The 25639-nt window shown below is 36.8% G+C and overlaps 1 long non-coding RNA gene across 1 annotated transcript in view; it reads left to right on the top strand.

The window, feature by feature from the left end:
• Positions 1-4193, top strand: part of LOC126823314 (uncharacterized) — a 54360-nt gene extending 50167 nt beyond the window's left edge. The window contains exon 3 of the long non-coding RNA XR_007681120.1: positions 4068-4193. This is a non-coding gene — a long non-coding RNA (uncharacterized LOC126823314). The remainder of the gene's footprint in view (positions 1-4067) is intronic.
• The last annotated feature ends 21446 nt before the right edge of the window (positions 4194-25639 follow it).

Raw genomic sequence — 25639 nt, 5'->3', positions numbered from 1 at the left:
GTTTTTTATAGTTCAGAATTTCGTTTTACTTGTCTTCACTACACTGGGATCTGGAAGAGTTGTTATATTACCGGCGTTTTGGTTAAGTGAAGGATAAACCAATAAAACGGTCTGTTACGGTGACTTCTTGGCATGCCATGCATAGAACTGTGGGTAAACTACTAGAAACGTCAACGTTGATTGATTAATCAATGTTTGACGTCATAGGATCAAATGCCGCTCGTACGACCCCTGACACGACCTTAAAGTACAACTTCTAAGATCTTCGTGTAGTGTAGGCCATCGAAAGTATAAAAAAACGAAACAAAATATAGATCTGTATTTTAATCAGACTGATATCCAAGTTTTTCTTTCGCATAAACTGCTGCTGAGACATGGCTGCTGTGTGGATGTATGTTATAAGACTTCCAATCATTGACGGACTAGGAACAATGAAAGCAAATAATTTCTAGACCTGGTTTCAAAACATATTAATGTAAAAAATATTTAAATTTATCAATGTTAACTAAAATTGTGTCAATTTGAAGGTCTTATCCACCCTATGCATTCGATTGAGTTCAGAAAAATAATAATCTAAGCCAGACTAATCTTTTCGTTTTGCTGGGATTATGCAACGTGTCTTTTTACTCACAATTCCACCGCGTGTCACTCAAAGAAAATTATGCAATTCTAAGCATTATGTCCTGGCGATATAGGTATCCATTCTTAAAGGACAATATTGGTGTCAGTCATTATCACATATGTGATAGAACTGGTTCTTCAGTCAGTCATATAGAAGGATAACTCGTGTTTTCCTTTTGCATTCGTCACTTCCGAATGTTGAAACCTTTTACGCATCTATCGTAGCAATGATCTCTGTGTTAAAATTATATTTGGGACGTGTTTAACCAGTTCTATCACATATGTGGTAATGACTGACACCAACATTGTCCTTTAATATATCAAAGACAATATCGCAAATATACCATGCGCTTTTGTGATAGATAAAGTAAATTTGTGTAGTATTGGGGGGGGGGGGGGTAAATTCACCAGATAATGCTTTAGAGTTCTCTGTATGGAATTATTATCAGATTAAGAGAATGTATGTCCAGTTGTTACATACAAATATTTCATTAATATTTTAAAACTACTATTTGGGATGTATTTAGTATGTATAAATATATATTTTACATTATTAATGTAGCCATATATGCCAAGTTTATATTGCATTTCCCTGATTCCCACCTAAGGCCATTCCCACCAGGAACTGTGAAGATGATCTTACTGTTTACAGTCTGGATAACTTCACTAACTCTTTTGTATTTTATTTGTGCTTTTTAACTGGAATAATATAGCCAATATTGCACAGACGTAAAATATTCGCATATGCGAAATATAATTCTTTTACTGATAACTTAAAATTTAAAACCAGATTTACAGAGAAATTAAATACACATGATGTATTTTCCTAAAATTGGCAATGTCCCCTTAGCGTTTCCTGTAAGATTGCTTCCAACCATAAAGAAAAGTAATCGAATTGTAAAGTTTAACGCATTATTTTAGCCGTGTATGTTCGTGTTATTGTGTGATAAATGTGTATTAACTATCTGTGATAATTTATTTTGTATAATATATTTTAAATCATTATATAGACCTAGACATGTACATTACACTACATACGTTTGTATCATTATTTGTCCATTGGCGACATCAGCATTATAGTAAATATTTTATTTTAAACATAATATATAAAATCAGATAATATAACCCAATGAACTAACTACATAAATAACATAATATATTGTTGAATGTTTCAAAATAGTCTTTCCATTATCTTTGTAAAATCCCCAGTAACTGGTCCCCTGCACTTGCGTCACATTCGGAACTTGGGCGTAGCCGTTTCGAACCAACCATAACACAGATATTTGATTATATTTGGAATGTGTAGAACCTCTTCTATCATAAAAGTGAAATTAGTTGAAGCCAAAACCGTCCTTTAAACCTACTTATCGATTGTGAATTCACTATTTAAACAAACAAAATTACGGTATGTTGCTGTTTAGAACATGTTTCGTAGGTGTATATTAATACAACTATAGAAAACTTACATTCGCCATCCACTTGTACCTGCGGTGCCCTCTTTATCTATCGACGCCTCAAAGGCGTCATGTTGGGTATTTTTGCATGAGTAAGAACAACGGGAAGATTCACAATAAAAAAAAACTATAGTATAGAATCAATTGGAAATACAAATACACTCTATGTGTAAATGAACATTCTATATAGCTGGTTGGAGTACAACCTAATCGATGATATGGCATAACAGAAAAGCATTATGAAGTTATTAAATCATGCTGGATTTATTTAGGTTTTTGGTCCCTTGGGGTTTGAAACCTATATTTATTAAGTGCCAATTTGTCAGACGATAAATGATTTTACCAGATCGATAAGATAGTTATAGGCAAGCACGGTGATAATCTTCCGATCTGGTTGGGTCTGAAAGACGTGCTATAAATAGTCTAATTTTTCACCTAAGGCGAAATTCTTTGAAATATGGATAATGATTAGCAATTGTACATGGTGGACCTTAGGCGTTCAATCTTTCATCTACAATATAATATGACTATCATGCAATGGAGTTATAGGCTGGGCGCATATCCAGAAAATATTGCAACCACGTAGTACACGCCTAATTTACATAAATTGTAGTGTTGATGCTATTCCCAAACTACAGAGAAAACTGTTCATTCTCGGTATCCCCAGTGGCTTCATTCTATTGTACTCCACTATACCCTGGGTTCATCCCTGGGATATTAGCGTATTCGAATTATCTGCCCTTCATCGTAGCTTGATTCTACGAACCAATCAAAAACAGTTTACAAACTATTCTTAGCCTCATTGTTTACGTCCACGTGGCGGCTTGTTCGCTCGATCATGAGAAAGTTTGCAAGAAATTTAATATAAAAGAAGTGACATGCACACAAAAGGAAAAAATGTTTTTCTTTCAGTTTCTATGTAATTAACGCTATTTTTTTTAAATGGTCGATGAAAATAGCACAATCATTAAGGGCAGATAATTTGAATACGTGTCTCCCCCATAGATAAATCAAGGGTTTAGTGGAGTGAAACGGAATCAGACCCTGGGGATACCGAGGATGTACTGTTTGGAAATACTATAATACATTGCTATTGCGTTTAACGTGCCACATTCTGATAGGTGAAGAGTTTTGTAACTTATACCTTTACCAGGGTCTTTATTCCTAAACATGTAAATCTCTTAAAATGTGCTGCTTAGCAGAGTTATCCCACTCCACCCCTTTTGCTACAGGTTATAGCTTTTTAATAGCTAATTTTCAAATATGATGTGAGGCATTTGGGCCATAGGAGGGCGCTATTGATAATCCCCATTCGTTCCATAGTTACGTCGTCTTAAACGAAACCTTATAAATGAGCACGATAGAGGTTACAGGTTTTAACAGATCTTTTTCAGATTTGCTGTGAAGCATTGGGTTCATGAGATGACGAACCCTATTCATTGTTTCACATCGACCCGTAATGAATTTACTCCGCCCCTCACCCCACCCCTTGCCGAAAACCTTTTGTACACGTATGTGAAGCATTGTAGCCACGAGAAGACGAATAATGTCGAAATTCAGCGTTCCGTTAAGGCGATAGCGGCTACAGATTTTAACGAATTTCTTGCGAGCTTTTGAGACAATGAGAGCACGATCCCTATCGATGTACCCTGTTCTCCACCTCTTGCATGAAAGCTTTGGGTGTAAAACAAAGGTTTTGTTTTGTATTTTAGTTATTTAAAACAATGCTATTTATCTTAAAGTTTTCCAATGGTAAGTATCGCCCTATCACACAATAATAAACCATGCTTGACACTTTCTTTGAAGCTCACTTTCTTTGATAAGGTGAAGTCGTGACAGGAGATTTATTTTGAGAGATATTTTCGTAATCCAAGATCGTTACACGATTCCACTTAGGAATTCAAACATTTGCCCTCGAAAGACAAGATGAAAAGAAAATTAATTGGAATTTATTTAATAAGGTTTACATCCACGTATCTTTTATTTAAATAGAATTTTTGAACATGAAAGAGAAGAGGAGAGTCTTAGTGTGTATTATTGGTTGGTTATCTCGTCTTATAAGGATTGTTATTTCTCTTACTTAACTGTCAAACCTGATTAAAACATTGGTTAAGGTAAGTAATGTTAAAAGTGGAGTTTACACCCATTATTTTATAATAGTACTAGCAGGATACCCGGCTTCGCTCGGGGGTCATAACTCCGAAACCGGAAGTGGTAGACTAACGCCACCTGGCCTATGTTACTCCCCGGTCCGAGCTACCCCTATACCCCAAATTTCAGACTCGGGGCAGACCTAGTGTAGCCGCCAACCCCGAACAGACCGGCTTCGCTCGGGGGTCATAACTCCGAAACCGGAAGTGGTAGACTAACGCCACCTGGTCTATATTACTCCCCGGTCCGAGCTACCCCTATACCCCAAATTTCAGACTCGGGGCAGACCTAGTGTAGCCGCCAACGCCGAACAGACAGACTTCGCTCAGGGGTCATAACTCCGATACCGGAAGTGGCAGACTAACGCCACCTGGCCTATGTTACTCCCAGGTCCGAGCTACCACTATACCCCAAAATTCAGAGTCGGGGCAGACCTTTTGTAGCCGCCAACCCCGAACAGACCGGCTTCGCTCGGGGGTCATAACTCCGAAACCGGAAGTGGTAGACTAACACCACCTGGCCTATGTTACTCCCCGGTCCGAGCTTCCCCTATACCCCAAATTTTAGACTCGGGGCAGATGTAGCCGCAAATCCCGAACAGACAGACTTCGCTCGGGGGTCATAACTCCGAAACCGGAAGTGGTAGACTAACGCCACCTGGCCTATGCTACTCCCCGGTCCGGGCTACCCCTATACCCCAAATTTCAGACTCGGGGCAGACCTAGTGTAGCCGCCAACCCCGAACAGACCGGCTTCGCTCGGGGGTCATAACTCCGAAACCGGAAGTGGTAGACTAACGTCACCTGGCCTATGTTACTTCCCGGTCCGAGCTACCCCTATACCCCAAATTTCAGACTCGGGGCAGACCTAGTGTAGCCGCCAACCCCGAACAGACAGACAGACAGACAAACGACAGTCACAAATATATATATAATAATAGATAGATATGCAGGACAAGACAAAACCACGAACATTGTAAGCTGCAAAAAACACGGAAACAAAGGCACTGTAAAATCAAGTGAATATAGAAATGAAGCGAATGAAATGGGGTTTAACGTCCTACTGTTCTACTCCGACTGGACGGACATCCGCCATACAATGTGCTATGGGGGACATTTGCTCAGACAGCGACGCTACGGCCTATACTAAGACTTATTGCATCTGCCAAGGGTTCTTTTACGTGCACGCTAATATGTACACGGGACCTCGAATTTTCGTCCCATTCGAATAACTGGGATAAAGTTTTCTGGTACAACTGATATGAAAATATTGAAGTGTCTCTTTAATTATAATAAAAATAATTTTTCCTTCGAGGTAATTCAATATATTCTGTAGTTAAAGAATCAATCATTTATTTCTTCATTTGAACACAATTAGATTCAGAGACATCAAGGCGGAAATAGTTTATGTTATTAATGAATTCCATTTCTCTCAGAAGAACTGCTGAAGATTCTGTTTCTGGCAGATAATTAAAGACAAGCCATCGATATTCCAAATAATTTTTTTTTATTTGGTTGATCAGAATCATGGCATTCCTAGAATACGTTATCCAAGTACGTGTACAATAATTAAGTGTGGTTTAATGGCCGAGAGCGAGACAGAGAGAGAGAGAGAAATAGGGTTTAACGTCCACTCGACACAATCTTTCGGGACTAACATATGGTTCAGTTTTATTTCAATAATTCGCTTGCGCGTAGCGGTCTTTAGCAGTAGGAGGAAACCAGAGGACCCGGAGAAAACCCACGAGGTGACCGTACTCCTTGTCACGTACAGCCGGGAAATCGAATCCACGCCAGCTGACTTAATGACAGACCTTATGATACCGCGCGTACACGCTAACCATTCGGTCACCCAACCCCGCCCGAGAGCGAAACATTAAGTAATATATTGAAACAGCTTTTGCTTATCAATGAAGTAACTAGTAATGTACGCTTGGCACATTGCCCGTGTCATTATTTGAAATAATGGTACGCCAACATCAAAGCCCTGTATACGGTTTTGGCCAACATCAAAGAATGACGTCACATCCGTATTTTAACACTTCTTTAAACATACATTATGCAAGAGCTAAATCTGCCTATTGCCGGTCTTTCTTTAGACCTGTTATATCCAGACCATAATCAACCCTTGATGTCATCGCTAGCCTACTATATGTACTGGATTACAATCCGATCTGCTGCCCAACGCTCATTGATGATTAAATAAAAAAAAAATGATAAACGAGACTACGTTTTTTTATCGCACCGACTTTAATAATGTTGGTCGAGGCTAGGCCTAAAATTCAATCTCTAAATTCTCGGTTCAGAAATGATCAATTTGACTGAAATTTTCAGCAAATTCCCATTATATTATGTAGTTTTTAACTATTATAATTAGAACTGCCAGCTCTTTATATAATCTCCCATAATGTATCTTTAATTGATGCCTTTTGCTCAAGGGAGATAATTACCCCTCTATTATTCACTATTGCGCGCATGTAAATCATTAAAATTGCACTTAAATGATGATTTATATAAAGTCAACTCAAAGTCAATAATATCACCCATTTCACAATAATTAGCATTGACTAAAAGGGTAAGAATGTTAATAGGTATTGTTGTGATTTTGGTACTACATTATTAATTAGACATTAATTAATTATCTTATCCAGACCATAATTAACTCTCGGTGCCATCGTTAACCTGCAATGGAATACGTTTTTGAAAAATAATTAAACGTAAATGATCAAGGCTAGCATAAATTCAAAAGCTAATATCTCGGTTCAGAGTGGAGCAATTAGACTGAAATTGTCAGCATATTCTATTTACGTTATCTATTTTTTAACTATTAACTGTCAACTCTGTATCTAATCACCCATAATGCCCCTTAAATGGTGAATCAATCAAAATTTTCGCTACGTTAGAGAATGTAAATGCTGACGTGAAATAGCCAGGAAACGCCATTTAACCTCCCAAAAAAAGAGAACGTCCACGGTACTACAGTCGCACTTGAACTCAGTCTCCCCCCCCCCCCCTTTGCTCATGGCGGTTTTTGTTACAGTTTTAGTCTATAATCGAAGAAGAAAGTATAAGTATGAACTGACACTTTTTGTCAGGTTTTGGTGAATAGTCATGATTGGGAACGGAAGGATAATGGAATTAAGAGCATGGATATGATGAAAAGTACTGCGGAGTTCAAATGTTTACTAGTATATTACTTCTAATTTGTGTATCTTATAATTTCCATGGTCAGTCCCATACAAGCTCTTAAGCAAGAGAATGTAATATATTGTCCGGTCGGTGGAAGAGAAAGTTCGGCAAACGAAACTTTTGGGGAGAATCTAAAGCCAGGCAAAGAGACAGGAGTTAACATTAACGTCAATCAGAAAGTCATTGGTTGTCTTCCTCCGTGTCATGTTTTCGCGGTCTGAGGTTACTACCCCCGGGATGAAAAACCGAGGCCCAACCGTTCACCTAAAATAACCCTTGACAGTTTGAATTCGACTAGCTGGAAGCATAGAACACTGTATGACGTATACCCATCTTCATTTGCCCGGTTGGTAAGCCACATGTCCATGGTCATCTCCCTACAAGATTTTGAGCGAGCGAGAATCGGGTTTTGTTGCGTCTGTAGCAGAGAGAGCATTCCGGCTGACGAAATTGTTTGGAAACACGAACCGAACAATAGGGAACTCTTTAGTGTTCGGCCTCTGTGCACAGGAATCTGACCTTCTAATCGTATATATGCATACACCATACCGAACTAGACAATACTACAATAAAAAAAAAGAACAGCGATGCAATGCCCGTTGAAGCCTCGATTTTACCTGCTCTCGCTTAGGCTCGGTTTTTTTTTCAACAATTAGTAATTTGCATAAATACTCCCCACAAAACGAATCATACCACTTGTTTCCAATATTTACATTATTTTCATTCGATAACGTCTGTATTCGAAGAAAGCAGAAGACTATTATAATGGGTTCGTCCGTCTGTCCGTCCGTCTGTCTGTCTGTCTGTCACACTTTTTGGGACACAATAACTCTCTTTCTAATTGAGCTAGAATGTTCAAACTTGGTGTAGGTGTTTATAAGCTCAATACCTTGATGTAATGTGTAATGTCTCTTTAATAATTCACCATCGAATCGAAACGAAGTTTTCTATCATTTTGGGATGCATTTGATCATGGGCAAACAAAAAGGCGTTGAAAAGAAATCACACTTATTTATAGTTCAAAGCAATATATATATTTTAATCAATGTGACAAGTATATCTATATCACACAACCAATAATAAACCATATTTAATCTTCAAAGATTACTCATATTAATAGATCAAAGACGTGACGCTAAATTTATTTATATCCTAGATATATTCGCATTGGAATATCGTTGTAGGATTTCAGTTTGAACCCTGCCCTCACAAGACGTTTTGAACAGAAAATTAAACGGCATATCTTTAATAACATTAAAATTTATATCTATTTGTTTTAAATTAAAATAAAAGACTAGGCTGAATATATGTAACATTTATTTTGAGTTTGTGTTATCTGCTAACAAGGATCGGGAAAACGTTAAAGGGCAAGCAACTGGTAAGCTAATGAAATCGACTGTGTAATGCATAATAATTGATTTGAAACGACGCTTTCTAATGGAGGTTGGGGACCTATCCTTTAAGCGTCTGGAGTAAACATACATTATGCAAGAGCTAAATCTGCCTATTGCAGATCTTTTTTAGGCCTGAAATGTCAATGCTAGCCTGCGATGTTTACTGGATTAGGATACCATTTGCTGCTCCACTTTCATTCTTGATTTAATCATGAAATGGATAATCGAGACTATGTTTTTTATCGTACCGACCAAAGAGTATTAATATTTATACTCCTAGGTACCGACTTTAGAAATGATGATCGAGGCCAGGCCGAAAATTCAATCGCTAAAATCTCGGTTCAGAGTGGATCAATTTGACTGAAATTTTCAGCAAATTCACTTTACATTATCTAGTTTTTAATCGTACCGACCAAAGAGTATTAATATTTATACCCCTAGGTACCGACTTTAGAAATGATGATCGAGGCTAGGCCGAAAATTCAATCGCTAAAATCTCGGTTCAGAGTGGATCAATTTGACTGAAATTTTCAGCAAATTCACTTTACATTATCTAGTTTTTAACTATTATAGTGAGAACTGACAGCTCTTTATCTAATCTCCCATAATGTATCTTTAAAGGATTAGTAAGCTACACACAATCTGAAGCGTATTGTTTATGTGACACTACTAGACCCCAGACCTATACTTAAAGAAAGACACTTCCCCACTACACGTGCAAACTGTGGACTATATATGGACTAAAAATCTATTTTAAGTATCCTCGGTATTTATAGAAGCGCATGTCTCTCAGAAGTATCGCTGACGATTCTGCTTCTGGCAGATAACTAAAAAGAAGTAATCGAGATTCCAAATTGAATTCATCAATTGGTTTTCTAAATCATGGCATATTTAGAAATATAATATTCAGCCGTTGATAATAATTCTTGCCTGAAGTCTGTTTTCTCAGGAGAGATAAATGTATCCTTATTATTCAAGTCATAGTCCATTCATTGCGTGCATGTAAATCATTAAATGTGTACTTAAATAATAATTTATATAAAAGACAACACAAATTCAATAATATCTTCCATTTAACAAAAATTATCATTGATTATAAGTGAAAGGACGTTAATAGGTACATGTATTGTGGTGCTATTTGTGTATTATCGAGTTAATGATCAATCGGTCAGATGTATTTTCAATCACTGCCAGTTGTGATGCAGTACTACAAAACACCGAACCGATTAAATTATACTGGTTATTAGGTGTTCGTTTATTAAATGGGTCTTGTCTATCATCAAGCCAAAATAAGAAGATAGACTGAGGATCTATACAAAGAACGTTCAACTCAGCTCAAACCCCAAAAGCAACGCAAAAGTACACACTGCAAGTATATAAAATTAGATTAAAACGCTAGTTTCTAATAAATGAAATGAAATGGGTTTTAATTTCTTACTTCTCTGCATGGGCTGGGCCATACAGTGTGCTATAGGGGAAATTTTGCTCGGACACGCTTTGGTCGTGCACAATAATGTGTACACAGGAATTCTGATTTTTGTCCCATCCGAAGAACTAGAAACTGTTCCCTGTCAGGCTCTCCGTCCTGCACCACTGACAAAGGCAAGCCACGCTGGAAATTCCATGGGACTCTCTGGGCCAACACCGGGATCGAACCCTGTACCTCCTGGTTAGTAAGCCAGCGCCTTATTTACTGGGCCAAGAGCGTGTATTTAACATTTCCAGTGGCTACTAAACTTGTTGAAAACATAAATATACGTGTAGGTAATTACAAGAGTAATTTCAATTATTTAAGTTCCATCCTTACTTACAAATGATATTAACTTTTTTGGCCAAACAACCGAAACGCGGATATTATTTTTGAGGTCTTAACCAATTAAAATAGAAACAGGAACTCCAATAATAGAATACCGGGTATTTAAGTTCTACTTCACTTGATGCCCAAAGGAAATCACAATCTTAGTTGACATTTAGTGATAAATTATTAACAGACTATAGAATGAAGCCAAGTCTGAGCTATAAACTATAATAACATTAAACAGAAACCCCCCAAAAAACCCCAATAAATACTCAAATCTAGAATTGGATGCGTCAGATGAGACAACAGCGACGCTGCTCGAGATAATGATGTCAATTTGAATGTAATCAGGAATAATAAGGTCTAATGGTGACACGATATTTTAACGTTTTAGTCCAATTCAATACCACCGACAAACCCAATCTATTACAAATTCAACAGATTCAGTTGGTTCTCTGCCATCATGAGGTAGACTACTACTGTACATTCAACATTCTCGTAAAATCATGTAATATTCATATTATTTTGATCTTGTGGTAGGATGCATCTCGTCAGATTTCTGAAAAAATTTAAGTAACTATTTCAAGGTTGAACAGACCAGGTTTGAGACTCTGAATCATATTTTACAGAAGACAAATCCTTGAATGGAGCATTAAATTGGACAAACGCGGGTTTTCTAGATCCCGATTATGAAGTATCATCAGACTCCGCAGCTGAACCGAAGAATTTTGTCGTAGAAGGTGAAGCTCGTCAACCACTAAGAGAAATTCAAGTACAAGACATAGGTAATACAAATAAAAAAAATTAAGCAACTGAAGTCAAGACAGCAAGACTTCGCGGAGAGAGTTTTGTATCTCAGAATGCAGGAAGACATGTGGTTGCACGAAACATGTTTAAGCCCAGATGTATCTCACAGCTATGTGGATCCAGTGGCTTTGCATGCGAGTTCATTTCGGATGAAAGGTGTGTAGAAATAAATAAAACATACTACTCCCTTGGCCATCTGAAAGATCAACGACATTGGATATCCCGACAGGTTAGCTCTAAAGAGATAACAATAAAGTTAGAATCAGGACGAAAATCTAAAAAATTGATTGCTATCTGCCATTTGATGATAATAATGATCGGGTACGTGTATGTCGCATTATGTTCCTCAACACTGTTAATGTAGCAGGACGTCAAGTACGTACAGCGACTCAAATGGTGTTATGGAACCAGAAAGAAGAGGGGGAAGGCCAGCGAAAACAAAATATCTGGATACGCAAAAACACAATCTTGTTATCAACCATATTAACAGATTTCCTAAAATGGAATCGCACTACTGCAGAAGTAATACCGATTTTCAGTATTTATCAAGCGAACTGGGTGCATCAAAAATGTATCAGATGTATTCAAAAGAACATCCAAATATTCCTTATGTATCGTTTCGATATTATTGGGCTTGTCTTCAGAAACTGGAATTAAAGTTTTCCTCGCCAAAGAAAGATTTATGTGGTATCTGTGAAGGCTACAGACAAGGAACAGATCAATATAAAGAGAATTTATTATCAGATTACGAAAATCACATTAAAGAAAAGACGACCATAAGAATGATTTATAACCATCTGAAGAAAGAAGACAATAATAGAAGACATGTAGCGTCGTTTGACTTACAACAGGTAACATATTTACCAAGATCAAACAGGTGTGAAATCTTTTATAAACGGCGACTGTCCTGTTACAATTTCTCAATATGCGACATCAAGTCCATGGATGCAAATTGTTATGTATGGAACGAAACGATAGCAGGTAGAGGCTCTAACGAAATATCTTCCTTCTTGGCTGCTTACCTCAACTCAGCTGATAAGATGGGATACGAACAAGCTTCTTTGTTCTGTGATGGATGCGGTGGTCAGAACAAAAACTCCATAGTTGGTAGAATGCTGCTTAATTGAATCCAATCCCCAAAATGTCTACAAGAGGTTACAATACATTATTTTGAAACCAACCATGGACAGTCAGAGGGTGGAGCCGTGCATAGTGTCATCGAGAGAGCCATGAGAAATGTTAATGAATTTTTTTTTCCCACTGAGCTTTCACTACTAATTAAGATGTGTAGCACCGTGGGCCTTCTGTCTGACGTGGAGAGTGGGGTAGTGGCAGACCGGTCGCCACATCTTACATACGACCCATGCATCTTTTCTTACTACATATTTCTGTAGCCTTGTGATCGTCTAAAATTTGTCTTTCGCTGTCTTTACTTCTGCTTCACGTTGTGTATTTACTTCTACAGTTTTCTTAAGACGTTTGTCTTGCCAGGAATAACAATGCAACAGTTCGCTTCTACATTTTATATAGCATAGCCGAATACATGTATACAAGCACAGATTACAATACAAGCTAAACCCGTTTCTCAACCCTAGCCAGCCTCGTGGCTGTCTAGGAACTCAGATGGAACCTCTCTGGAATCTAATGGAAGTCTATCTTAAAAGTTTACTATGATTTCTTTTATAAGACTCATGCCTATCACGCACAGAAAGCCTGTTCATGGCCCTGAACCTGTGCAATTTCTGATATGATTGGTTAAATTAAGCCAAATGTTGCAATTAGAATAATTCTACTCACGTGTAAGTAATCTCGTGGTATTTTATTGACACATGTTTTGGCTAAATAACTCTTTTTATGTAACGATATGTCATTTATATCCTAAGTTGATTTAAGTGCACACTATATATAATATATATGTGAATATGTGTGAAACTATTAATTTGCCAAATATATTAATTAATGAAATATAAAGTCATCTTATTTCTCTATTCATTGTCTATAAATTTAAAAAGAATGTCGACACGACTATATTGCTACAGATGGCATCATCTAAACCCTACACAGTAATTGATGCATTATCATCTAAAGATATTTTTGATTATCAGAAATATTCACAAGATATTGGTATGTTACACCCACGTATTTCATTGGAGGGTAATGCCATATTATGTTGGCCCAACTTTAGACAGATTAAGGTTGTTAAATCTTGTCCGAAACAACTGTTTAATAAAACTTCACACCTATCTACCTGTTTTTATACGATTAAACTTCCTTCTCGTCGTCAAAGTGACACCGATAATACTGTCCATCCACGTGTTGCAAAAAGAGTCATGCCACAAGGAAAGTATAATGATCTTTGTAGTTTATGTTCTGGTGATAACCCTGTAATCCATAAGCCTGAACACCTACTCTTTTATAGATCTATCGAGAGGATTTTAGCGTCTGTGTTTAGAACTCTCACAATATTCTATATATATTTAAAGATTCTTTATTATAACTGAATCAGTGTTATATATCAAAGATTGTTACCAGTTATGTTTCTTGTTTTGAGAGAGAGAGAGAGAGAGAGAGAGAGGGGGGGGGGAGAGAGATTAACGTCAACTCCACGCAAACTAAGTCACATGGGGACTAACATATGGTACAATTTCTGTTCAGTAATTTGCTTGCGAGTAATCTTTTTAGCTGGGCGAGGAAACTGGAGGACCCAGTGAAATCCCCACGAGGTTGGGCAGATGATCCTACCCCTTGTCTCATAAAAGCTAGAGATGGAAATCATGTCACGTCTCAATGCCAGGCCGCATGATCTAAAGCGCACGCCTTAAACCAATGGATCAGCACCCCCCCACCCATTGACCAGGCAGCTAGCTTACTTGGGAGAGAGGTTATTTCTGTTTGCCCCGTTATGAGAAACTCCCTTTTCGCAACCTATTGTCTTAGGACAACTTGAATATGTAATATCCCCTATAGTTTCAAGTGAACTATATAAGCCCATTATAACCCCTTTACATCGAAGATTTAGTGGTTTAAAGGTTCTGGTATATATCCAACAAAGAGGCGAACGAATGGCAAATATTAAAAACATTTTATCACCAAGTGGCGAATAAGTGGCGAATAAACCCCAACTGACAAAATTGTGGAAATTAATACACCCTTATTGTGCTTTCCACGTTAGGTTAGCGTTTAGCGTCCACTCGACACAAACTAGGTCATTTCGAGACTAACATATGGTTCAATTTTATTTCAATAATTCGCTTTCGCGTAGGAGGAAACCGGAAGACCGTGAGAAAACCCTTTGTCACGTACAACCTGGAAATTGAAACCACGTCAGTTGATTCAATGATTGACTTTATGATACAATGCGCACTCGCTAACCATTCGGCCAACAAAATCATCTAATTTGTACTTGTGTTCAGTTTAAAGCTGACTGATTAATTCTGATAACGAGAGTCCAATTTACAAGTGTTTAATTTACTGACTACTTAATCAATCAATATACGTGTACATCAATAAATTATGTTGTTTATTTTTTTAACAGTGACCGAGAAATTAAATGCTTGTAAATTGGGCACTCATTATTAAAACTGAATAGATCAGCTTTAAACTGGACACAAGTACCAATTAGATGATTTTTGGTGATTTTAAACAATTTTTTTACGAATTTTTAAACAAAGGTTTGATATTAATTGAATGTGAAAGAAAATTAGTGCTAAATACTCAAGATTAAATGATACCCGGGTTATAGCCGCAAGAACTAATACCAGATAATCCCCTATTCTAGCTTCTATATCCTAGATTTTCTCTGGCCTTTTCATTATCAAAGTTTATCCATGGACTTTATAATACATATTATGCATTATAAGGTTCATAGTTTATGTCAGTCGCAAACCCGTCTCGATATACATGTATTACATTCAAAGTTTCAATATTTACGCCAGATACAATAATATTGTTCAATTTCTTCGGGGTAAACCATTTCCTCTAAACGCCTTCAGAAATTTATTTGCAAAGGGTTTACTTTCCCGTTCCACGTTGTTTGCGAGATTTTAACAGATCGTGCACTTGACTTGACGACTCAAGTGTTTCAGGGCTAAATCTATTTGTTAAGCCCAGCTCAATTTTTGTCAAGGCCGTTGAGATGTAAATAAGGTTAGGGCACGTGATTGTTGGCAAGATTGTAGGTTAGGGTCAGGGTAAGCATTGAGACTAGGTCCGGCGTTAGGGTTGGGCAGGTAATTCAGTGAATAGGTAAACTCATCCCAAACTGAGCTATTCCCACAAAAACATGCATTTTAAAAATCAACCGCTTGAAAGATAACATTCGAGTCAGTTGTGTCACCAGCGTACTGTTTTAAAGATAGGTTCCCAGAAAAGTATTTATCGGGTGGTTATTTCCAATAAAAGTATGGAAATTTTGGTATATATGGAAAGTAGAGATATCCTATCTTACTAGAAAAATACTGGATTCCCTGAAAAACACTCATGGGGCGTATACAGGACAAAAATGTCAGGGTTCCCCTAATCGACAGCCCGACGATTAGGAATATCTGCACGCGTGACGTCAAAGGTCGCACGCGGAGATTGAGCGTTTGATGTACATGTTGATAAACTTTATGAAGAGTTAGACGTACAACACTTTCTGAAATAAAAATCACGGAAAAAGACGCGGGCAGTAGATAATCCGAGATTTTAATTAAGATTCGATATTTGCAATAAATAGTCAGCGATAAAAGACAACATCGTCTTGTGTATGCAATGAATTCTCCTCCGAGTTCGCATCCGTAAGTCGCGTGACACAAACATGACCTCTTTTGGTCGATTTTTTATAGCAAGGGTATTCCTTGACAATTACAATGTTTTGAGAAGGAATTTAAGTAAATTTATGATAAATTAATTAGTTTGAAAATGTTTTTAGGCCAAATATATCATCAAATCACCCAGTTTGTACGCGGGAATGTATCTTTAATTACAGAAGTTTAAAACAAATGTGTTAAATACGTAAAATAAGACGTAGTATCAGATGTTTTGATTTATTATGGTTTGCATTGTGGATGTATATTGCGGTTACCACTTCTACGCTTCTTGTCAGTGAAATATACAGTGCCCGATTTCGATTAAGAGAGGCCCTAGGCTACTCCATTTATGAGACCCCTTTTCACCAATCCCGACTTTTACGAATTGAGGGTAATGAAATGAAACACAATCAAGGATGATGACCGATGTTTAAGATGACAGTGTCATATTATGCACCTTGGCTGGAGGCCCCCTAGATATTGAGGTTCTATAGGATTTAGCCTGGACATCCTGTAGATAAATCCGGCACTGACAATTGAGGCTATACAGTTCTTTCATTAGCAGCATGTCGGGTATTCCTTATCGAAATTTAAAGTAAAAGAAAACCAACCAACCAGATTTTAAGCAAAAGTGCAATTTATTACTTTTTTAATAATGGATTTTTACTTAATTAATTTTCCAAGAAAGAATTCAAGACATTCACCTTCGGATGCGTCGCTAGACTTTTCGATCCATGTGTTGACCAAGAAAGTTCATCCAGTCCGGTCGCGTAACCCAATATTTCGAGTGAACCTTGAAATTGTATACAAAGTTGTTTTTTCATGATTGATTTGTGTCCTCTTTCAGAATATTCCGGGTGAACCTCGGTCACCCTTGAGCCTTTTGAGAAATTCAAGATGGCGTCCAAGACGGTCGCCATTTCAAATAATCATCTATACCTCCCATATAACTCTATAACTCCCGGGCTACATGGGCCGGCCCTGAAAAGGGCAGGGGTGGGGTGGTGGGGGAGGGACTCACAGGCAATATTCAGTTTAATCCTTTAGTCGTGTTTCTGGCTGCAACCTGTGACAGCACAAGCGCAAAATACTATACATTCTAAGCCATCCCTAGTGCAGCTACAAGCAATGTACTACATGGGGTGTCACTCTTGCATCTGCACCTGATGACCCACATGCCAGACTCCGGAGCAGAACAGTAGGGCATTAAACCCCATTTCATTTCTTAAATTCATTAGACTATATATATATATGGTTAATATTAATCTGCATAACCTACTACTTCAGTACAAGAAGAGAAACTTGTTCTGAATTTGGAGTTGTTTCCCTTTATACGTTTTACTTTCTATGACAACACCATGTTGATCGTCCATTATAAACAAGGAACCGTAGCGGTCCCGGTTTCTCCCTTGGCTATGGGCAAGAAAAAGGCTTCCTCATTTCCACTGTCAGTAGGGCCTGACAAGCAACAGTGTCTAGTCGCTTCGATGTGACGAAAAACCGAGGCTCCGTGCATATATTGGCGTGCACGTAAAAGAGAGAGAGAGAAATGGGGTTTAACGTCCACTCGACACACACTATGTCATTTCGGGACTATCACATGGTTCAATTTTATTTCAATAATTCGCTTGCGTGTAGGGGTCTTTAGCAGTGGGAGGAAACCGGAGGACCCGGAGAAAACCCCATTTCATTTCTTAAATTCATTAGACTATATATATATATGGTTAATATTAATCTGCATAACCTACTACTTCAGTACAAGAAGAGAAACTTGTTCTGAATTTGGAGTTGTTTCCCTTTATACGTTTTACTTTCTATGACAACACCATGTTGATCGTCCATTATAAACAAGGAACCGTAGCGGTCCCGGTTTCTCCCTTGGCTATGGGCAAGAAAAAGGCTTCCTCATTTCCACTGTCAGTAGGGCCTGACAAGCAACAGTGTCTAGTCGCTTCGATGTGACGAAAAACCGAGGCTCCGTGCATATATTGGCGTGCACGTAAAAGAGAGAGAGAGAAATGGGGTTTAACGTCCACTCGACACACACTATGTCATTTCGGGACTATCACATGGTTCAATTTTATTTCAATAATTCGCTTGCGTGTAGGGGTCTTTAGCAGTGGGAGGAAACCGGAGGACCCGGAGAAAACCCACGAGGTTGGACAGGCACACGTAAAAGAACCCTTGACAGTTCGGAATAAGGGTAAATAGTAGCAGCGCTGTCCCGTCCGTTCGAAATTTCCCACATATTTCTAGCCCACAGCGTATGCCTGTCTTCATTAGCCCGGACAAACCTTTTTCTTAAAAAATAAATAAATAAAAGTCAAGAGAACGAATTTCTACAAATAAATCAAGTATCTCTAAACGAAACAAAATTATCTCGGTGTATTTTGAAAATAATACCTGTGTTTAAGATTACTTGGTTTCCTTGAGTGGTAAGAAGGGTTAGAATTAAATGATTTAATACAATAAAATAAGTTTTGAATAATCTACACGTATCCATGTTTTTAACAAGCTTTGTCAACCATGTCGCTTCAGTATTAACTAATATGGTTGTAAACTGGGAAACGTTCTGTGGGTATTTCTAAACGAACCACAATATTTACCACGCTACGATGAGTAGGGTCTTATGTCACGGCCATGGATACTTTCTTGCCCTTCACTTAGTCGTGCCATTTTAAATAGTGTTTATTAGCTTTAATTCATAATTTCTAGCTTAATTTTTATTAAAATTTCCAGAAACTAATGGTATTTATGACGGATGGAATTTGCCTGCATAAATCCACGCCAATGGGGGAGTGAACGTTTATGGTCGGCGAATTTGGTGCCATAAAATAGGGTCTAAAACCTTTTTATAAGGTTAAAGATACATTAGTTAAGAGTTCTATAAAGAGTTGGCCATTCTTGCTACAATAATTCAAAAATAGATGATAGAAAAAAAAATGTTGAAAATTTCAGTCACATTACTTTGTTCTGAACGGAATTGTCACTGTTGGAAGTTTGGACTAGAAATAGGCATCAATTGTGTCTGCACCGTCTATGAGAATTGGCGATCGTTTGATTGACAGACGATAACTCCACCCACATATTCTCGATTATGAAGTAACATGCTCAATGACTATAAATAAAGGTCTAATTAATAATTTCTATAACATCTGAAGCCTAAATAAAGACTTGCAATAGGCAGATTTAGCTCTTGCATAATGTATGTTTAAAAAGGAACCATGAATTAAAAAATAAATATCCTAGAGCCGATAATTTTACACCAATCATACGGCAAAGTTAATCCGGCCTTCGATGACGGGTAGCAAAATTTAGGCCATACCTTAAACTCTTTGAAAGTTCGGAATTGTCAAAGTATACTTTGTTTGTTTTAGGATTTACATGGTTTCATTCTTTGCTTGTGCGGCTTTCATTCGAAAGCTAAATCATTTACTGTCCCAAATATACTCTACCATCTACTGACGACTTATTTTTCCAGAGTTTATGCAAAGGAACAGACCTACCACGTATGAATTTTTTTAAAGATTTCGCCGGCGATATCGATAAGCAGATTTTGTTTAAGTATTGTCTTGGAAATATTCTCAAGGTTTGATCGACCTGTTTCATCTTTGCTCTGATCACACTTATTCATTTGTTTACTAATTAATTACAGACATTGCTTTGAATTTGTTCTTAAGCAGAATAAACAGGTTATATTTCTACCTTATTAATTTAACAGATATCATGCGGAACTTTGATTGTTTGCTTATCTGCTGTATACTGTACACACCGGAAAGTAAGAATTAGTGTATAATTATGCACAAATGTAATACATTGTACATGTACTTTTGTATTTTCTTGAATCTTTGTCGTTGAATAAATGAAGACAGGACTTTAGTTGGTCGTTAATATTTCTACATTCTTTGGTCATCAAATAATCAACATGATTTTCAGCACACAATTAATGTAACAAATATAACCGCTTTATGGTAAATAAGCTCCAATATGGGTATGGGAATTGACATAAACTACGTCTCCAAATATCCAAATACAGGTAAATCAAGTCTGTACTAAGGGATGTGATCTGGAGTTGTTTCCTTATGGCAGGTTTGTAAAAAGGGCCTCCGCTTAACTGACTCATTTGGAACTATATATCCCCATGCATTACCTAGGGCCCATAATCCTATAAATCTACCGTCTATACAAACAATATACCATGGTATAGCCTGTAGACTTTACTTACAAATTATAAGCTCAATTTAAAGTGTAAAACAAAGAATACTGGAGACAGGTGATTAAAGAAATATATAAGACAATATGAAGTAGATATAAATGGTGATATTAAGGTGGATTAAGATCCGTTAAAATATAATTTACTGAATTAAGTAATACTGTGCGGATTATCACGACGTATTAAACATTTACTGTTGGATCGAAATTCACTCTACTACACATATCTCAAAACTTCGACATCTCGTAATCATATTGTTACTTTAGCAAAGGTAATGAAAGGTCTAGTACCGATACATTTCTTAGGCTATTAAGTACAGTGATAGAGAAGCATATGGTATTTGTTAACAGTCTATAAAATATAAACTACAACAGCTACAGGTTGTCTACGTTTTTATTAATTATAAATAAACTATAACCAAGTCCACTAACTCCTACTTTCATTTATCAACGATCTAATTATGTAAATAATAAATGCCAAGGATGTCAAAACATTTTTCTCAATCTCACAATTTTTCCACGTTTTTTAAAATAAAAATTATGCACTGCCTATTCATGTGCTATCTCAAATGTGACGATTATAAAATTACCGACACGAAGAGAATGATAACCAGAAGCCACTACAGTGCCCTCTGGTTGGTTAAATGCAAAGTGAGAACGTGACCTCGGAAACATGACACATATATATAAATATAAATCGGATTATGAAAAAACCCATGATATTAAAAAATGAAATTGTTACAAACGCGATAATTGCAAGAACGACACAACAATTAATCGAAAATATCTTGTGGCGAACAATGTTATTTAAAAAATATCCTACGGCTATTTTATTAATGTTGTATACACCCCCCCCCCACACACACACACACGATCACCTAGCTTTGGGTGACTAGTAGTGCACACACATACCAAAATCTTGGATTTTTTTCCACGTAGGTATCATTCAAGTTCTCACAGTAATCTTTGTCCTGAAGCAAGCTGTGTGAATCTCTATATCAATTTCCTGAAAATGCAGTTGTAGACTGTTAAATTTCTATAGGTATTATGTTAAACAAAAACCACAAATTCGAGATATCTATAATGAAATGTGAAACATTAAAGATAGGACTACATTATGGGAGATAAGATAAAGAGATGGCAGTTCTCGCTAAAAAAGTTAAAAACTAGATAGTGTAAAGGTTAATTGCTGAAATTTTAAGTCAAATTGATCCACTATGAGCCGAGAACGAAGCGGGTGAAATTTTCGTATACTCTCGGTCATCATTACTAAAATAATTAATATAAACAGCATTGTCTCGATTATCCACTGTTTTGATTTAATTATCAATGGCCGTTAAGCGGCATATAGGAATCTAATCCAGCCAACATCGAAGGCTAGCCTTGGCATCGAGAGTTTATTATGGTCTGAATAAGTTAATTAATGTCTAATTGATAATTTAGATAACATTTCAGGCCTAAAGAAATACTTGTAATAAGCAGATTTAGCTCTTGCATAATGCATGTTTAAGCGGACAATTACACGTCTCCGACTACAACATTTGTATATTACAGTATAGCCTTATTGGCCAGAAATACAACAGATTTCTAAGTTTGATTATGAATGAAAAGTGTTAGAAATCCATTAAAAAATGCAACATGACTATTTATTGGTACCCCCCCCCCCCCCCGCCACAAAAAAAACAACATTCTTAGCTATAATGCGACAACAAATGCCAACTACTGTTATTCAAATATCAACATAGGTGCAAGTGAATCTCTCAAACACATTTATTTACAATCACTCTTAATGGGGTGAATGAGGTGGTGTGCATTCTAGAAACACATTTCATGTTTTAAACCCCTGTCCTAAATATTTTTACATATCCCTGTGTTGTACATTATTAGCACACTGTTCCTAATTTTCAATTTTATGTAGCAAACTAGAGCATTTTCAAATTCTTTAAAACTCAAAGATCCAAAATAAGTTTTTTAGTTTAAAATAAAGACGCTTTGACTCATTTTACTAGTCATGACACTGTTTATTTTATATATCCTTTCCGACACAGAATAATCAAAAATTGGCGATTGGAATATTTTTCTAAATATTGGAAATAAAATAAAAAGTGAACATATTGAATTTTGTAGTAACATAACATGTGTTCCTGTCAACGTAAAGTTTTTTTTTTTAACCTTTGCATTTTCATTTTGTTGAAGTGAAAATATCTTTTATCACACTTTCTGACAATTGAGATTTCATATTTTCAAAACTGGGGCATACCGGGGTCCCAGTCTGGTCATCGATGTACAGGTCCCGGGTCACTATTAATTTCCCCATTGACTTTAATGTTAATTCTTATCTCTTTGACTAGTTACTTTAGTAACGGATTCTTGTCGGTTTTGGCCTCTATCCGTTACTGCCTGATTCTACACATAAAGAAGAATCACGGTGAAAAATAGACGGTAAGGATTCCAAGATAGTCTTAGAACCGAGGTAGGAGAAATTCATTAGTTGTGTATAGGATCAGGCAGTAATGGACAGAGTCCGATAAGAATCCCTTACTAAAGTAACAACTACTCTTTAACACACGCTAACATTGCCCAAATGTTCGTTGGGTTGACGTCTTTCTACCACAGATAGCAACATGTGATAACGTCTTGTTCAAAAACACATATGAGGTTCACCATAGAAATTTCGCCATATCCAAGCTGGAAGTAGCACAACAGTATACATCTAAGCAACCTTTTCACATCCTATGGCTTCAAAATCATGAAAATTCACGTGTGTTACTAAAACGCGAAACGGAACGGAAATATTAACAAAGAATGTACAAATCTAACTGTTTTCTTCGAATTTACACCAAACTGTCAGCAAAAATCGACATGCACAGAGAGGGAAAGGAGAAAGGGGTGGGGGCACTATAAAAAGAAGACAAGGGTTAACGGGGGTTCTGTAAACACTTTCTTAGATGCTGACTGTTGCATACAGTTTAACTTGGAAATGGATAATTATGTGCCTGTTAGCGTAAGCTCTCCATGTTATGCAGTAATATTCTATCAATAAATACTGATATAATATAATGTTTGAAATGTTCAAGATATAACATGGCTATTACGTAAGTATATTGTAAAATATATTTATGGAACTTTTCTAATTGACGCATTGACATCTGCTATGCATTCCGTCACCCATTCCGTTCCGCATTTTAGCAGCACCATAAGAAAAGAAAATGTAAGAAATTGTAAATACAATCTTGTAGACGTATATTGAGTCGTTGATTCTTGTATTTTTTGTTAAAATAGATAATCTCTCGACAATCTAGATACGATTAAAGATCACACAATTAATAGACCCCACACGATGTTGTTGCTTATATATAATCTAGTCATTATAGGCCAACGTAAGTTCCGTGTGTTTATTTTGATACAAAGGAACATAATATAACATATTTTGTATTCGCTAATTATGACGCCTCTAAGATTGATCAATGCCATATAAAAAGAACATTCCGAGTTTTAGTTTTCAACCTATGCATGCAAAACATGAAAACTGGGATTTCTCTTAATGTTATCTTGAAGTTTTCCTTGCTGGAAGAAAAGATGATGTATAATGGTTTTATTCACACCATATTCATATCTTAAAATTGTTTTATTACCAAGGGGATATTTAAGCTAAAAATAATGCAACATCTTCTTACTAAAATCGGTTTCAGAATGGTCTCAAATTATAACCCAAAATACTGAAATATATACACGTGAATAAGGTCTCAAATACCCCCCCCCCCCCCCCTAATAACAAACCCAAAACAAAACTAGACAACAACAACAATTCAAGCTATTCACTTTTTGGATGCCATTTTTTAGTGATTCGTTCTCCGCTAAATCGCGCCATCCTTCATGTTGTTCTCTGAAATGATAATTTAGATTGTGGCGTCGGGCATCTTTTCGATTGCTTAGTTTCAAGTAATAGTTTACTGCACAATATTGTGGTCTTAAAGGAAACAACGGACATTAACACCATACACATTAAAAAGATAGTCTTACTAAAGGCGTTACTGGTTCAAATAATTATCGATTCGTAATTTACTTTCTACTGTTTTCACGACCATCTTTATTTCTTTTAGACCCGAAAGTGAAAGTCTGAAGATTAACACATATCTATGTATCCATAAACTTGGACCCCAAGAGCCAGCCCTTATTTGGGGTGAATCGTTCGATCCCTCACCCCTGCATTGGCCGAGAAAGTTCATCCAGATTTTCCGGCGTGGTTCCCCCTTGTCAGTGATGCAGGACAGCTGTCTAGTCGTTCGGATGGGACTAAAAACCAAAGTCCCGTGTAAACATTGGTGCACGTATAAAATCACTTGACAGTTGGAATTCGATATAAAAGTAGGCCGTAATACCGCTGTCAGGGCAAAATTCCCCTCATAGCACACTGTATGGCGTATGCCCGTCTTCATTAGCCCAGTTAAACCCCATTTCATTTCATTTTATTTAATTACCACCCTGTACATGAACATTTAACAGTCTAGGTTTTAAGTCCGAAAATTATATCATTTGAAAATTTAGAAATTGTGCGTGTTAATCTCTTTATATAGTTGATCCTATATGTCTGTCAGTAAGTTCTGACAAGTATAAATATATTGTCGTCCTGATGTTCACTTGTAATATTTTAAACATCTGTTAAACTCGTTTATCCCCACATTCTAACAACCATCAAACTATAAAGAAAACATTCCGCCATGTTGTGAGGTTTTCAAATCTCGCGAGAGCTTGTATTTCACTTGTTTCGGTGCATTCTTCTCGGAGCATGTCTCGTGCTGCTAACACGTTCTGGGTGACTAAAACCTAATTTTCCAGCGTCATAGTTTTGATTTTAACAGCAACGGTTCACGGTGGAAGTGATCCACCTTGAAGTTTAATTGGTTTTAAATCGTCGTTATATATATCGTACAGCAAGTGTTTGGCAACAAGATACAGCTTGATTTCGCGCAAGATGTTCATATACAGTTTGTTTTGATTTGTCAATAGATCATTTTATGCTACACGTACATTGATTTAAAAACAAGAGTTACATTACATAAAACATTGCAAATAAAGCGTACAAAATAAATATGAGATAAATTAAACAATGGCGATCGGGCTATTCAGTGCCAAAAACGAAACGGCATCCTTTGTTTTGCATGTTTAATTCATAGTTTGACATTGTTTAACAAAATCTAAGTTGATGTATCTTGTAAATAAG

This window comes from Patella vulgata, chromosome 6, assembly GCF_932274485.2.
Source record: "Patella vulgata chromosome 6, xgPatVulg1.2, whole genome shotgun sequence".
Taxonomy (NCBI): Eukaryota; Metazoa; Mollusca; class Gastropoda; family Patellidae; genus Patella; species Patella vulgata.
The sequence above is the reverse complement of the archived record's forward strand: the minus strand, read 5'-3'. Positions and strand labels throughout refer to the sequence as shown.